Here is a 6000-nt window from a genome sequence, read left to right on the forward strand (position 1 = left end):
CATGCTGGGAGAAATGCGTCCACACTGGGAAACTGCACATTTTAATTACACCTGTATAGGTAGAACAGCATGTGTTTTCTCTGCAAACAAAGTGGAAGGGTGTGGATTGAAGGCTGGAAAAGTGGGTCCTTCCATATTTGACTGCTCCTCGGGTCACAGGTAATCAGCAAACGTTTTGATGGTTTTCTTAACAAAAATCCTTTTAAGGCGAGTTTCCATTTCAAACATTTCCTAAAGTCCCTTTTAATGAAGCATCTCAAAGAAACCCGAGAAAAGTTCTGCTTTTTCATCAATGTCAATTTAAATATAGCTGCACGGAGCCAGGGGTGTGAAGATGAATGCCGTGGGTGTTTATTCAGAGGCAGCTCTTGGGCTGGGGGCCTGCAGGGGCCGTGGCCTTGCCCTGACTCCTGCCCCACACCTGCAGGCAGGGGAGGTCTGCTCTGCCCCTCTGGAAGAAAAAATTCACCGTAGAGCAATGCTTTGTGGGTGCTTCTCACAAAAAAAACCCCTAAAGCACAGAGTTGATGCTGCATTTTCCCCTCCAGGGGTGGGGAGTGGGGATGTGGATGGGGGGGTCAGTGGGATGGGGAATGAAGGGGGATGTGGGGGGATTCAGGAGGAAGCATGGGGGCTGTGAGGTGTGTGGGGATGGGGGATGATGGAGGAGTAGGGATGCAGGGGCTCTGGAAGGATACAGGGTGTGGGCAGGGGGTGCAGCATGCTGGGGTAAGGAGGCTGGAGGGGATGCAGGGAGGATGGAAGGGTGGGAAGGGACATATGGGGGTTGTAGGGAGCATGGGGAGGATGTGGGAGGATGCAAGAACACGAGTGTGAGACTGTGGGATGGGGGAATATCGAGGAATATTGCGGGGTTATAGGGGAAGGAGTGCAGAGAGATTTTGTGGGGCATGGAGAGCAGGGAGGGGATGCGGGAACCCGCACCCCCGTGTACTGATAAAAGGCATCACCCAGCATCATCTCAGAGTGCTGGGGTGGGCCAGGCCTTCTTGGATTTGGGGTGAAAAATTAACATCTATCTGGGACTTTTCCTCACCATTTTGGTCCAAAAGGAACCGAATGCAGAGGCTGAGATGACCTACTGAGTTCAGTCAAATCCTCTAAAGTTCATTAACCAACATGTGATGTCCTGTTATCAGATGTTTGTCTTAAGCCTCATGTTGGGTTGAGGTCATTGCACACTCCTTAGATTTGGTTGTTTCAGCTGAGTTGTAGAGTAGATAAAATCTAAATGCTAAACTCCCAATTCCCTGAAATTTGGCCCAGCAATGTGTAAATAAAGCTCAGGGCAAGTTTGCATTATCCATGCTAACACAGCTCTCCATGCTGTTATGTCTGCTTGGCTGAGCTTTGCCATGAAATCTGCAGGAAAAGCGCCAGGAGGAAAGCTTGGGGACAGGGATGGCTCCCTATAATGAGGCTGGTGGTGACCACTGGGTCAGCAGGCAGCAGTTTTCATGGCAGACTTTAAAAATACATCCCTTGCCCCCCAGCTCTGCGTGGATGGAAAAGTCCTGGTTGTGCATGGGTTCATCTGTTTATAAACAGAGTCCATTAAAACATGATTATGTACATCATGGGCTCTTCCTCTGCTGGGTCCCCAATCCATTGTTTATTCTGCACCTATATTAGCCAACCACAAAATGAGCTTGTGGTGTTTTCAGAACGTGTTTCTCTTTAGGATGGGAACGTGGGAACTTTCCGAAATTGAAATGGGACACAAGGCCAATGAGAAAGGGCCAGACTTGTGCCTGAAGTTGGAGTATCGGTGGAATGAGAAGATTCCACTTTCTTGCAGTGGTTTTCCCCTGAGAGGAGCAGCTCAGAGAGCAGGGGGCAGAGCCCACTCTCTCTCTGAAGATGCTGAAGTCAGGGGGTTTCATTTAAAGGAAGAATTACCCCTGGAGGGGGAAACCCTTGGGTCAACTTGAAGAGCTCAAGTTCAGATGTGCCTGCAGCCACAGCCCAGCCCTTCCCACCCCGCAGCTCCCCAGGCATGAGCTGCAGTGAAAGTGACACAAAGCCCATGAGTTTATGGCAATTGCTCCCCAGCGGGTGTCCCGTGAGTGCCCAGCTGGGAGCTGCCTGTGCCCCTTCCCCACCTCAGCACACCCTGCCAGGAGCCAGCAAACCAAGAGTTAACAGAGCCCAGCGCAGATGTGCAGGGGAAAACTGCATGTCCTGGGAGCTCTGGAGACACAGGACTGCAAAACTGGGAGAGGAGAGCTTCAAAACCTGCACTGGGCTATTTTACATCAATTACGGCATTTTTACGTGGATTAGATTAATTTATTACGAACTGTCCTCTCCAGCTCTGAAACTTTTACTTTGTGAAGAATGACTGTTTTGTCAGGGAAGAGTTCTGGGTAAAAATCTACGTAAGGCAGGAGACGTCAGCAAAGCACAAGTCTGACTTTGGCTGGCAAGGAAGGTGCTCCCAAAATGCTCCTTTCTCACCACAGTGAGCTCTCTGAGGGAGAAGCTGGCTCTTAATTTTGAGCTACCAAGCTTTTTCCTTCTCTGCAGCTTGACAAGGTTTTAGAGAGATCCCACGCTGTTATTGCTGCTAGAAACATTTTCTTTCTAAGGTGTTTACTAAAGATTAAAGACAAGGAGTACAAATCCCAAATATTTTCAAATTATATTATCTCTTAATTGTATAATTTGCTGAAATATGGAAGTGAATAACATCTTGTCTGAGTCAAAATAACTTTTAACGGATGTTTAAAGGAACGAATCATCTCTGTGCCTTGTCCTCTTCTCCTTTTTGGGAAAGTGAGAGCTGGGTTGCTGAATATTCCCATTTATTAAACAGAAATTCTCACATGCTGGATGTCTGTGCCAGTCCTTGCAGATGCTCAGAGCCTCCTCTCATTCCACTCTCTGAGGCTCAGTGCTGCCATAGGTAAGGTTTAAAGGGTCCCACAGGGGTTTTTTTGAATTCTGTGGTGTGCTGTGAACTTTCCACGTTAATGAGTGTGTCAATATTTCGTGTTCAGATTTCATACTGTTAATTTTAGAAGTCACAGAGTGCTGCTTGTTTCCTGGCTTGTCTCACCAGGCGAGTGTTGGTGTACAGACCATGGTGTAAAACAGAACAGAGCACGTTGAGCCCAGCGCTTATTTGAAATTAAAATTCCTTACTCACCAGGATTTGTACCAGTAAAGTACAAGTGTTCAAATATTTGCAGAAAGTGCCTGTGAAGCAGCTGCAAATTTGGCTGAATTTGCCTCTGAATTCCAACGAATATTTGCAGATTTTGGGCTAAGCTGTGCTGCATGGAATGCTGCAAGGGCACAGGTTTGTAGGTGCCAGTGCTTTACAATTACCCGCGTGCAAATTGCAGCTAAACCAGCTGGATTTAACTCTTACTGATTTAAAGGGAAAAGTACAGCCAAGCCTGAAAAAAATCCTAAACCAAACCCCTCCAAGCAAACGCAGAGAACAGCAGAAGCTTTAGACAAATACCCACATTAGCGCTCTGCAGCTCTCACTGCAGCTTTCCCTGGCTCCTGTCGGAAAGGAGGCAGCAGAGTGTATTTAACCCCTTCATTCCCCGGTGGCAGGAGGAGCCTGCTGGGCAGGGCTCGGTGCTCAGGGGTGACTCCTGCAAGCCCAGATCTCCCCCTGAGGCCCCAGAGGGCTCCTTCTCTGGGGGGAAGGTAAGGCGTTCACAATCGTTTTCGGAAAACCTCATTTTAGCAGAATTTTGCGTTTTCAGCATGCAAATGGGTTCAGTGTGATCAGGACTCAGGAGGGAGTGCTTGGCTCCAAAGGGATGTAGTTTGCTGAGGTTTGGAAAGCTTGGCAGGGATGCTGGGCAATGAGCTCCAGAGGCTGGCATGGTGTCTTGAAACACAGAATTTCCAGTCAGTTTTGCTCCTCTTGCTGCACCAGGAAATATCTGGATGGCAAAACTTCCACAGATTCCTGTGATCTTCTCTTGCCTGTCTCCCTGATGCTGTTGCCATGCTTGTTCCTTTTAGGAATGGATTTATAAGACATCCTGACAGACCTTTCTGTGACCAGACTGAGACGTGATCTGTTGGATATTGGAAAAAAATAGCAGTAAAAGGTATTCCTTTGTATCTAAATTTTTTGATTCTCTACAGTCCCTCACATTGTCTTCTCCCATTGTCTTCTTCAATCCTCTGCTTTCCATCACTTGTGGCACAGGTGGACACTGCATTAGCCTTTAGCGGGCAGTTCTTGTGTTTGCTTGGCATTTCCAGCCAGATTAGCTGGGAACAAGCTCTGTTGTCCGTGCAACAAGAGCTACTCCCCATTGTTTGCTCTGCTAATTGCCACCTGCTAATTTCCCTTGTCCCAAGTGTTGCCCCAAGGGTAACAGCCTCTTCTCCTTTCCCCTGCAAATCTTGGCTTTGTGGGGCTCTGCCATCATTCCCTCAATGTTTCCCCACTGGGCTGTGCTGAGCTCTCCACTCTTTCATCCAAACCACGATGGGTTTCATTTCTGGCTGAAGAGCATCAGTGCCTTGCCTGTCCATGGCAGGGGGGTGGAAGGAGATGATTTTTGTGTCCCTCCCAGCCCAAGCCATGCAGGGATTCTGTGATTCTCTGCAGGCACGTGCAGTGCTTTTGGAACCAGACCCTGGCACGTTCCTTTCTGCCTGGTGCTCTTCCATGTCTTTCATCAAGACCTTTCTCAGAGTCCTGGATGCACACCCATGGTGCCTAAATTCCCTGTATCCCTGTTTTTGGAGAGAGTCTCAGTCCTTGAGCCAGCTCCTGTTGTCAGGTTGCCCTCCAATGGTTTGCTCAGGGCACTCAGTCTTTCTGATCACCCGAGGAATTTCACTTGGATTCCCATGGAAGGTTTTATTCCCTGAATGTTTTACTCCATGAGGATCTGGAACTGGAAGTGGAGCTGTGCTGCACAGAGGGAAAGGTGAAAACCTCCATGGAGACTGTGGTTGCAACCCTGCTCATTTATAGGGCTGGCTTTGATTTCTTTTAATTGAACATGTTAAGAGTTGGCGTTCAGAGATGTCAGGGCTCATTACTGAAAAGTGTTGGTGGACTGCTTAAAAATTTGGACTGAAGACAGAAGAATGAGAACTTTTTCTTATATGGCTAAGGTTTCATCCTACCCCTGAAGATTTCCAGTGAATTCAGAGATGTTCTCTAAAGTCAAATGGCACAAAACCCCCATGAAAACCAACCAAAAAGGAGAAAATATGGAAAAAGTATCTTGCATAGGTAAATGCAAAAAAAATATTCCCTCCAACAACGAAAAATGTTGGAAGGTTGTTGCGATTTGATTTGAAATTGAAATACTTTAAAAAAATTAATTTTTTTTGTTGTTGTTGTTGTTTTAAACCTAGGTCATATGGTGCACTAAAAATCTGCTGAGGAAGATGGCAAATTTTAGCCCATGGGAGTTTTTTCATGCAGAGTGCTTAGTTCAGCACTGCTCTGAGAAGAATAAACTTGGGGGGTCTGGCAGTACCCTGTGCTTCCCATGAACCCATTCTGGTTGGACCCAGGTGATTCATTCAGGTTGATTTTTCTCAGAAGATGTAACCGAGGATCTGAATTTAAGGAAAAACTTCTCCTTTTTCATTAGAAGAATGCTGGCCAGCAAGACTGGGATTGGGAGAGCAGAGCAGTGCCAGGAGCTGGGCTGCTGCACCCAGGGCGTGTTTGAAAAACTGAGATTTCTCACAGCAACGGAGTTCCCCTGCAGATACCTCACGTGTCTGGGAGGAGGCTCCAGGACCACAGTGTTCCATGGAAATTTTGGTGGTCTGGAGCACTGACAGCCTTCATTCATCTGCAAGTGTCTGGCCTTGTCCAGAGAAACAATCCTGGGGTGTCCAAATTGGTAAACGTGACTCAAATCATGGACGTGAGCGCTGCTGGGAGGGTAAAGGGAGCAGAAGGAATCAGTAAAGGTGCCTCTGCTCTATCTGTTTTTATTTAATAGACTGCATGAGTTTCAAATCTGCTGCAAACTT

Source organism: Ammospiza nelsoni, chromosome 11 (genome assembly GCF_027579445.1).
Source record: "Ammospiza nelsoni isolate bAmmNel1 chromosome 11, bAmmNel1.pri, whole genome shotgun sequence".
In the NCBI taxonomy this organism is placed as follows: domain Eukaryota; kingdom Metazoa; phylum Chordata; class Aves; order Passeriformes; family Passerellidae; genus Ammospiza; species Ammospiza nelsoni.